This window comes from Cryptomeria japonica, chromosome 2, assembly GCF_030272615.1.
Source record: "Cryptomeria japonica chromosome 2, Sugi_1.0, whole genome shotgun sequence".
Classification (NCBI taxonomy): Eukaryota; Viridiplantae; Streptophyta; class Pinopsida; order Cupressales; family Cupressaceae; genus Cryptomeria; species Cryptomeria japonica.
In genome coordinates this window covers 301561997-301573839 of record NC_081406.1, presented here as the reverse complement: position 1 = coordinate 301573839, position 11843 = coordinate 301561997, and positions in this window count along the sequence as shown.

Here is an 11843-nt window from a genome sequence, read left to right as displayed (position 1 = left end):
CATGGGCATGAGAGTGATGTGCTGGAGACACTTCTCTCCAATGGTGAAACAGTTGTATTTGAAGATGATCAAGATGAGGTGAAGTGCAGTGGAGCTCTAGTATGGGAGGAAGTGAAGAAACAATGCTGGATAGCAAGGCCTATGGTGGCAGTGAATTTGTTACAATATAGCTTGCAGGTGATATCTGTTATGGTGGTAGGGCATTTAGGGGAACTTGCTCTCTCTAGTGCATCTATTGCTACTTCCTTTGCAGGTGTCTCCGGCTTCAGTTTGCTGGTACAATTTGAAAATCTTGGTTTGCTTTTGTTGTAAAGTTTATGGTTTGAATACATTTTTGAGATTATTTTCCTTCTTCAGTTCCCCAAAAGGAAAAAGCGATAGAAAGGATGAAAAAGTAAACCAGTATCCGAGAATCTGGACTCTTTTCCTCCCAGGGTGACTGGTGTCCTTAAATGCTTAGTTGCACTGAGTCCTAGTGTACATTATTCCATAGATTTTGAACTAGCAACTTGCCATTCGAAAGCGTAGAATCATAAGACATCAAACTGCTCTGTTTTGTAGATATGCAACCCATATTTGATAAAAAAAAATTGGTCCTGCAACTCCGAAGATATTTCATAATGATGCACTGCTGAAGCAGGTTGCTTTAATAACAAGCTGTTCATCAGGCACAGTACTTGCTTAAGGGTTTTGAAATTGGATTGCAGGTTAAGTGGACTTAGGAAAATGGGTGACCAACCTCCTTGGAAAAACTGGTTACTGGGTTTGAGTCTTCGGAGACAATTGATGCTATGTTTGTAAGTGGGTCATCCGAGTTCCAGATAGATGGGTGAAGAAACGCATCACTACATATGAGACATGGGTTATAGCAAATGACTCAATATTGAATAGGCAATTGATTTCCAAAATATTATTTTGACAACAATGCACTGTGAAACATTATGCACCTAAAAAACATTTGATAAGATCCCAAGTACGGACTCAAATCACATTGCAGACTGTGGATGTTCTTGTAGTTAGGCAACACCCATATGCTAAATATACATCCTATCTTTGTTTTAAATAGTTTGTGCTGAAAGTTCTACGAAATTTATCAGTACTTCCTGAATGATTCACTAATTAATCTTGTTTTAAACTAGGGTTGCACCTTTGAACCTGAGTTGTAAGCCTTAGAAAACAAAAACCAAATTTGATCTTTTAGATGCCCTCTTGGTTTCAGAAGAGAAATTATTTAGAGGTCGGTAATATGCTTTCATTGTGTATCATAAGGCTAAAAAGCGAAATGAATAATCCAAACTATATTTTTTATCTATTACCCCGTGAAATGAACAATAGAGTTGTTCCTTAATCAATGAATTTTTGAAAAGATTTTTGTGGAAAACTGATTTTAAAATGCAACTTGATTCGGTCTGCATATCTGATGCACTGAATTGTCCCTAACGATAATTTCAACATTTACTAAGGTTCACTTCTTATTGTAGAGTTTTGAAGTCTACTATAACCATATTTGTTTAGAAAAAGTGAAGACTTAAGATTGTTTAAAAGCTACGAATGCAATGTTTCATAAGAGACCAACCGTTTTTCTCTTTCATTCTGTACAGATGGGAATGGAAGTGCGTTGGAAACACTATGTGGACAGGCCTATGGGGCAAAGCAATGCCAATCAGCTTTGGATTCATGTACAGAGAGCAACTTTTTCTCTTTTTTGTGTGAGCATACGGCTTGTTGTGGTGTGGGCATACATGGGCAACATTCTAATTGCATTTGGATAGGGCCCTTTAATATCCTTTGAAAGAGGGAAATTTGCCATATAGCTGATTCCCAACCTATTTTCTTCTGCAGCTCTTCAAGCCCTTGTAAAATTCCTCTAGTCACAAAGCATTGCCTTTCCCATCTTCTGTCGCCTCCTACCATCCAAGATTAGGCCATGACCAAGGATTGCTCTTCATTCCTTCACACCGTTTCGACCAAACATGCTTGTTCATTAGATTCTCCACCATGCGCTCCGACTCTTCAGAGTCCAGTGGCATCGCTAGGAACATCGAGGTGAGGTCAAAATTCACTCAATACCGCCCATTTTCACTCAAGTAGCCGTCCCTGAGCACGATTCTAATTGTGTGCAAAACAACCCATGTCTGATTTTAAACACCTCCATCAACCTACGTTTAGACACGACTCTGAAAATTGCCATTTGACTTCCACTTAACATCCTTTCTCACCGCTTCAGACAAATTAACCTGCCTGACCCCATAAACGGGGGAGATGCGCAAGCCAAACCATTGCTTCTTCATCCTCTCATCCCAGTTAGTAATTCTACTTTCTCAAACTCTAATTTATGGTTCCATTATTTGTGGTCTATGCGATGCAATCCTCTCTTCTTCTTCTTTTTTTTTTTTTTTTTGTCTTTCTTTCATTAATGCTTTGTCCTGTAATAATCTCATGTTTCACTCTTTCCAAATTTTGCAAATGATGATTGACGGTGAGTAGACCCAGATATTGCTAAAAACAGCTCCTCTATTAAGTCTAGGCCACATGAAGAGATCATGAATATTGTTGGGAAGTGGGTATCTCTTCATGAATATTGTTGGGAAGTGGGTATTGTAATTCAATTTCTCTATGATACTTTGCCTCTAGAATTTAGCCAAATTATACTATAAAAAGAGATGATCAGTCATTTCTTCTGCTACTTTGATGCAACATTTGCTTGGCCTTAAGAATCCTAACCTTTTAACCTATCCCCTATTAGAATCTCATTTTGAAGAGCAACCCACTCAAACACTCCTACTTTGGGAAGGCACATACTACTCCACATAAGATGGGTCAACCAGTTTTCATTCCGAATAAGATCCTCTTGAATTTTGTAGCCAAGCTTTACTAAGTATCCGCTAGTTGTCCTACCACACCAAAACCACCTCACCATCTTCTTCTAAAATCCAAATGGATATAGCATTCAGCAGTTATCTTGGATTATCGTTTTGATCTCCTACAACCTTTATGACTCTCATATTGTGACAACGCCAATTGACAAACTCAATGCTCCAATTAGGTTCCACATAGTCTATAACTTTGTGCTCTCACTGTTTCATAATATTTGTTTCAAAGCCTCCAAATTCTACATGTTGTTGATGATTTTGTGTCTGTTCCAAGAGTTAGTTCAAAAGGAAGGAGTTTGAGCATGACCCGCTTCTTCCTAGATTCCTCAATCACCTTGACCACATTAGCTTCTATATGATGCTCATTTCAATCTTGCTCAAAAGTCTTTCTTTCATTATTGCTTTGTCCTAGAATAATCTCATGTTCCACTCTTTCCAAATTTTGCAAATGATGATTGACGGTAAGTAGACCTAGATATTACTAAAAATAGCTCATTTATTAAGCCTAGGCCACATGATGAAGTGATCATGAATATTGTTGGGAAGTGGATATTGCCAATTCAATTTATCCATGATACTTTGCCAATAGAATTTAGCCAAATCATACTATAAAAGGAGATGATCAGACATTTCTTCTGCTACTTTGCAAATGAAACATCTGCTTGGCCTTGAGAATCCTAACCTTTTAAACCTATCCTCTATTAGAATCCGATTTTGAAGAGAAACCCACTCAAACACCCCTACTTTGGGAAGGCACTTACTACTCCACATAAGATGGGTCAACCAGTTTTCCTTCCAAATAAGATCCTCTTGAATTTTGTAGCCAATCTTTACTAAGTATCCGCTAATCGTCCTACCAGACCAAACCTCATCCTCATCTTCTTCTAAAATCCAAATGGATCTAGTATTCAGTAGTTGTCTTAGATTGTCGTTTTGATCTCCTACAACCTTTATGTCTCTCATATCATGCCAATGCCAATTGACAAACCCAACGCTCCAATTAGGTTCCACATAGTCTCTAACTTCATGCTCCCACTATTCCATAATATTTGTTTCAGAGCCTCCAGATTCTACATGTTGTCAATGATTTTTTGTTTGTTCCAAGAGTTAGTTCAAAAGGAAGGAGTTTGAGCATGACCCGCTTCTTCCTAGATTCCTCAACCACCTTGGACACATTAGCTTCTATGTGATGCTTGTTTCAATCTTGCTCAAAAGTCTTTCTTTCGTCAATGCTTTGTCCAAGAATAATCTCATGTTCCACTATTTCCAAATTTGCCAAATGATGATTGACGATAAGTAAACCCAAATGTTGCTAAAAACAACTACTTTATTAAGCCTAGGCCACATGATGAAGAGATCAAGAATATTGTTGGGAGGTAGGTATTGCCAATTCAATTTCTCCATGATACTTTGTCAATAGAATTTAGCCAAATCATACTATAAAAGGAGATGATTAACCATTTCTTCTGCTACTTTGCAGATGCAACATCTACTTGGCCTTGATAATCCTAACCTTTTAAACCTATCCCCTATTAGAATTCTATTTTGAAGAGAAACCCACTCAAATACTCCTTTGGGAAGGCACTTAAAACTCTACATAAGATGGGTTGGCCAATTTTCCTTCAGAATAAGATCCTCTTGAATTTTGTAGCCAAGCTAAGTATATGCTAGTCATCCTACCACACCAAACCACCTTATCATCTTCTTCTAAAATCCAAATGGATCTAGCATTCAACAGTTTTCTTAGATTATCGTTTTGATCTCCTGCAGCCTTTACGTCTCTCATATCATCTCAACGCCAATTGACAAACCCAATGCTCCAATTAGGTTCCACATACTCTCTAACTGTATGCTCTCACTATTCCATAATATTTGTTTCAAAGCCTTCAGATTCTACATGTTGTCAATGATTTTGTGTATGTTCCAAGAGTTAGTTCAAAAGGAAGGGGTTTGAGCATGACCCGCTTCTTCCTAGATTCCTCAATTGCCTTGGCCACATTAGCTTCAACAATCTCCCATAAAGATTGGAAGAAGTTAGTGGAGAAGCAATTTGGGTCGAGATCTTTGTCCTTCCCCAATTGAAAAGTAGCCTTTTTAACTTCCTCTATGGTGACTTCCTTGTAGAACATTTTGTTATGTTCTCAATAACCAACACAGGTATGTGAGATAGAAACTTATTTCTGATCGCATATTCCTATTCAAAGGGTTCTAAAAGTATCCAACTACTTCCACCCCAATTTCTTTATCCATAGAGACTTTGCTACCATCTTGCAAAATAATTTCCAAGATCTTATTAACTTTTAAGGCTTTGGTTGGATTTGGTTGTATTGTGGAAATACTATGTGTTCCTATCCCCATCCTTAGGTCATGTTTCCCTTGATTTCTATCTCCAGAAGACCTCTTCCTTGGCAAGAACCTCAATATACTAGCATAGCAACAACTTCTCTTTATCACAATCTTCCCTTTGTATGCCCGATTCAATCACTTTGTTGTTAATGTCTTGCATCTTTGCTTCAATGCTTTCCCTTTCAACATTTTTTTTTAAATGCTTTTTATTCCACTCTTGGAGTTGGCTTTTTACAAATTTTATCTTCCCCGTTAATTGGAACATGTGTGAACCCCTTTGTTGCAGTGTTATCACCCACCAGTCCTAAATCTTCTCCTTTAACCCCTTATGCCTTAACCACATATTTTCAAATTTAAAAGGGCGTCTAGGGGGGTAGCATTTGGGGTGAAAATTCACAAGCAATTAGAAAGTGATCTAACACAGATAAGTCAAGAATTTTTGCCTCTACTATCATAGCCAAATTTCCCCACTCTCCAACCAAAAAATGTTTGTCTAGTCTTTCCAATTTAATGGTGAAGCCTCTCTTTCTGTTGGTCTAGGCGACAGTGCCATTTTTTGGGATCACATCGATCAAATTGTTGTTATTGACAAATTCCATAAAGCTCCTCTGCACTTGGAAGACACTGTTAATGCCTCCTTTCTTCTCTAAACCTACTAAAGTTACATTAAAGTCACCTCCAATTATGACCTTTTGACGTTGGAAGGCATCTAAATCCTTGGACAGTCTTCCCCATACCACCTTCTTTGTTGTTGTCTTGATTGGACCATGGTAAGGAAGATGTCCTGCCAACACCATAAAGGTTTCACTTTGAGCAATTACAAGTGCATATGCTCTAAGATTGGTTCCACCAAAACTTGGGAAGGATAACAAAGTAGCCCCAAACCCCCAATCGAACTTTGGGCACCAACAAAGATCCCCTACCACTGGCTCCATCTCTCCATCAACTTCAGAGCATTCTCCTTTGAGAGTTTTGTTTCTTGTAGCATAACAATGTTCACCTTAGTTTGACCAAGTTGGTACTTTATCATGCACCTTTTTTAGGGGCATTCACGCCCTTAACATTCCATGTTATGCACCTCATTATGACCTAAGAACGGATACCCTCTTCCCTGACCTTAATTTCATTTGTCCCTTAACATTCCTTGCAATCTCCAACATTTCTAGATTTGTTTTCTTGTCTCTCTACTTCTCTCCTAGTCTTGGTTTCTTAAGGGTAAACTAGGACTATTCTAGCCTTCTTTCTTCTAGAATACCCTCCCTTCTTCTTCATCTTCAAATTCTCCCTCACCTTTTGACTGTAATGCTAAGATCTCCCCATCTTCCCTATCACCCATTGCCTACTCATTGATTTGCCTCCCTACCTCCACTTCATCTTCTAGCAGGATTCCCTTCACAACTAGCTTCGCCAATTCTCTCTCTCTATTTTCTACAACAAATCTTAAACTCTAAAGTAGGGTCTTCTATTATCTCATCTTCTCGTGCATTGGTTATGCTTAAACTTGAGCAGCTAGACTTGGTGTGTTCCCTACAAAAAAATTATTATGGAAAAATGATAATATAAAATCTTTCTCTATTTTAATGGAGCAACTACTATTTAGAAATTGAAAATATGTTGTGAAAAAAAAAGGACTAGAAATAAGTTGTCAAAAATGTTATTAGATACACAAATTTATTTTCTTTTTTTGTTTTAAAATTTGTTGTGTTTAATATTTTTTAGTCCCACCTATCTATAGGCGGAGACTAATGTTTTCATCTCCATCATTTTTTTAGTTCTTTTTGCTTAAAAAATCGTGTCAGACATTTATTCTATAGTTGATCTGATTTATTTATCAATATCATTTTTCTTTTTATTTTTAGATTTTCCCCATTGGCTGGTGCACTTTTTCCTCGCTTTTTATTTATTTTTATTAAAATAAAAATAAGTGGCCAATCAAATATGATGAGCGAAAAAATTAAAATGATTTTCTAATGTCTTTTAAAAATTAAAATCTAGTCCGACAAAAGCCTCCATGAAACATCTTCCCGGCTCCCGACAAACTGCTTTTAGGTGGTTGTTAAACATGTACAAAATGCTAGTACAGAAAGCGGTTCTGTAACATGCCCAAAAGATGGATTATAGAAAGGTGATCTCTATTGGTTTCTTGACATTTTGCATCTCTCTATCTTCATTTTTCATCCTCGCAGTTCTCTCAACGTTGTCAAACTTCTGATGAATTGCAAGTAGATTTCCAAAAAAATGAACCATAATGGAAGATACATGACAGTTTTCCCAAGGCGGTTTGATGTAGGATAAACCACCGAACCTTATCAGGTTGGGTGAATTTGTAGCCTACAAACAAAATCTTGAATCAAAATTTGTAATATCATACACAAAATGAAAAGCTCACTTAAATATATTCAGATCCAAAATCATCTACTATATCTGAAATAATTTCTTGTTCCTAACATTCAGTTTCTAAGATGTACAGGAGTCCAAATTAGATTTACCAGCATATACTCTGTTTCAATTAATACAAACCAAATTCCTTATTCAACTGGCAGTCACATTATGCCCCCCCTTCTCTTTCTTTCAAAACTCTTGATGCAAGACAAAAAATCCCCTCCCGCTGCAATTTTACAATCTTAGACAAAGAACTTCAATTCTTAAATTTCAACAATGAATAAATTCAATCACATTGCAAAACAATATTTACATAACAAAACCTTCAATTTATTTTCTTTTTCACATGAATCTTGCCTTCTCTTAGGCAGCTGTCTCACCTCCCTCTTCTCTCACTACGCAGCTCCTGCTCAGATCAAAATCTGCAAACTTAAACTTACACCGCATTCTAGTAATGTGTTCTTTGATTAATTCAAAGCAATTTTATACTTCCTCTGTGCATAGTGACTTTTTTACCCACACACAGGTTCATCAAACATTCTCACTAGCCATGCATTTGGCTTCTCTCTTTCTTGCCCTTTCTTGGCCAATATCCCTTACTGTGCAACCCACTACCCACACTGCCTGTGTTGCCTCCCTTTCTCCTTATATCGTACTTTTTAATCTGCAAACGATTCACATTATTCCTTTTACAAATTTTTTGTTCTATCAACAAGCCCAATATGTTTGAGGGTTTTCAAATTCCTCCTTTTTTAATATGAAATTGAATTGGTTGTATACCAAGCTTTCTCCGTTCACCAGATGTCTTGGTCCCAATCTACACATGTCGATTTGCCTTCAATTCACCAATTTAAGTAGAAAATCAAAGTTCAATCGTTCCAAAACACCTTTCAATTGTGAAGGCTATGTGTCCTGTGGACGTTATAGAAGGTTGGGGAATTTGGTTTTTATGTCAACCAATTACTTCGAAGTATCTGAATTTTTTTAAGTCCATTTTGCAATAATTTATTTTGGGCATTCTGTCAAACAATTTGTGTGTCCTTCCCGTGCCTCTAGATTTGCCACCGTGTCTACCAGGGCAATTCACATCTTCAACATCTCACCAAATTTTCACTCTTTATACTTCTATGGATGTCGCGCCCTATTACAATGATCATATTTTCATGCGGGCTGGGAGTCTCATATTTTATATCTATGACATATAAACACAAAAAAAAATCATGTTGTTCTTCGTAAGGTTGTAAGGGAATCCAAGGATACATTTATTGATTGTGATGGGGAAAATGTGAGAAAAATGTAGTTGATGATGTCTAGAATATTTTGGATATAATTTAGTGAATTTATAGAAATGTTTGTGCACAATGACAAAATTTGAATAAGATATTGATTTTGCAGGTGTTAAGATAAAAGGAATGGATTGGCTATGATTTCAATTCATTACTACTATTTTAGCAATATTTATAAATTTACAAGTAGGTGCAATAGGGAAGTCACTCAAAGATGTTGTATTGATAGGTATTGGTGGTAGCTTCGTAAGGCCACTCTTTGTGCACATTGTGGTTCAAAAAAGTGGAGTGACAATATAAATCTTTTGTTTACTTTTACAATTTTCTTTTGCATGGCTCTCCATTTTTTGTTTATTATATCATATTTTCTTGTTAGAACTTTTATTTTATGTTCGATGGTAAGACTATAATTTGTTTTACAAATATTAATAGATCTCGAGATAGCAAATAAGCGATTGTATGTAGGTAAATAGTATATTATTTTCTTGTTTTTTCTAAAATTTGTTTTGAGTTTTACGTGTTTGAAATCATTGCAAGTTAATGTATTTTCTTGCACATATTCACTGAAAAAGAAACTTAGTTAATTTGAATCTCATAAGTATTGTACATACCATGTTGCTAAGTTTCCCACCAAGGATTCTTTTCTTTTGCAAAGGTTTGAGAATCACAACCATAGTTAACTCAAAACTAGATCAAAACCATGACAAATATTGAAGCTCTACTTTTGCAATCATTTAAAATAATTTCTGCTAATCTCTTTTCATCTTCCTTGTGTTTCAACCTCCATATAGCACCTTATTGTTGACCAACATTCATATCAAGATAAGAAATGCACTATAGACAACTTTGTCTTCTTAACACAAGGAATGCTACACTTTCTACATATCCATATTTGTTTGTAAGTTTATATGTGCAATGAAAAGAATGATTAGCAATAGATAAAGTGATGGAATTGTTTCTTTATGGGAATCTATTTTTTTTCAAAAAATGAGAAAAATCAAGAAAATTTAAAAATTTATTAAAATAAGATCTATATCTAATTATATGATACAATGATTATAAATGTGTATTGTTATTGAACTATATATATAATATTTAAAATTAACTTTTTATTTTCTATCAGCATTAAGGATAACCTCTTTTAGATGCAAATGCTAGTTTTAATTATTGATGGGCCCACAAACACTTTTCTTAAGGATAATTGTCACTCTTGTTTAATATTTTTATATTCAATTTTATGATAGAAACCTTAAAAATTCTTAGATAGCTCACATGAGTTTTTTTTTAAATTTGTGAAAGATTGATATATTTGAGCAAGCAAATGAACTTTTAATTAAAAAATCATATAAAATATTGATTATAAAATATAAAAAAATTAATAAAAAATTCCTATAAATTATTGATTATAAAATAAATAATTTTTTTTAATAATATTTGACATTATCTATGATATAAAAAAGATAATAAAAAAATTCATAAACAAAATTATTTTTTAAAATCTTTTTAATATGTTTTTTTGTATTTTTAAAATTTTCATTATGATTTTATTTGTAATTTTTAATGTAGAAGTTACAATGTAAATTGTATCAATTTTAATATAGTTTATTTTATTTTTAATCTTTTACATGAATTATATAGTTTCAATTTTTTAAATCTAATTTATTTAAGAAATTAACTATATTTACTCAATTTTATAATTAAAAATTATTTGTTAATATTGAATTTATCTTTCAATTAATCTTATTATTGTTTGTAATATCAATATTTTATATTTCTATACTTTTCAAAATTTAAATTTAGATTAAGAAATATAATTTTGTTAACTACTATAATATTATAAAATAAAATAATATGTGATAAACATGCCCCATTGACAAAAAAACAAAACTTGACTTATAATTAAATGTTATAAATTTAATTTTTATATAAAATTATTATTCGATTTAATTTGTTTCATTTTTCAAATATATAATATAAGTTATACTTATTATTATATGCAATACTTTAATATTACAAATTATATTATATATCATTTCCTATATATTTATCTCTTCCCCTTTTATCTCTTCTTCTTTATATACATGCCTCTTCCTCTCCCACTCTCTCCCTACTAGAAACCTAACATGTACATATTGGCAATGGATAACTATCTCTCACAACAAACATTCGATATTATGCATAGTTTTTGTAAATGCAAATTTTGTGCACTATTCAGTTACATTAAGAACACGCATAGTTTCCAAATTAACTCCAAACTAACTCGTTCATGGAACACTACAACCACTTATGATTTTAGCACTGAATTTCAATTGTAAACTATTTCAAAAATTACATTATATGAAAAGAAAAAGTTCCTACTATGTCAAATATAAGCTCACCCAAATTTAAAAATTTATCATATATAATATTCTTTATTATATACTTTTTTTACATGCTCAAACTAACTTTATACTACTTAATTGTTCTCAACACTTCACTACATTGCTAGCATGTTTTTAGCTAAAGGCAGGGACTCATGTTGTCTCACAGCTCTTGTTTAATATTTTAACTACACAAATTATTATTAATATTATTAATACAAATTTAATATAGTTGTTAAGTATTCATGGAGAAAATGGAGCCAAGATAACGTTGGGGTCCCATGGAGCGGGGCTTCCTAAAAAATAGAGCAGGAGTTGCTTAGATGTTTTAGGAAAAATTTTAAGCTGGTGGTGCCATGAATTTTGTAGTGTAATCCAGCTTAAAAATTTAAGCTCCTAAATTTAAGGAGGCTGGTGGTCTCATGAATATATTTTATAAGATGTGCATAATAAAAATAAATAAAAATAATTCATTTCCCTCCAAAACTATTTTTTAATAGAAATTAAATATATATTTTTGACAAGTGGCAAATAACATCCCTAAGCTTTCTAGCCCCACCCTTTTTGCACCAGTTCAAATTTTCGTGCCTAAAAAG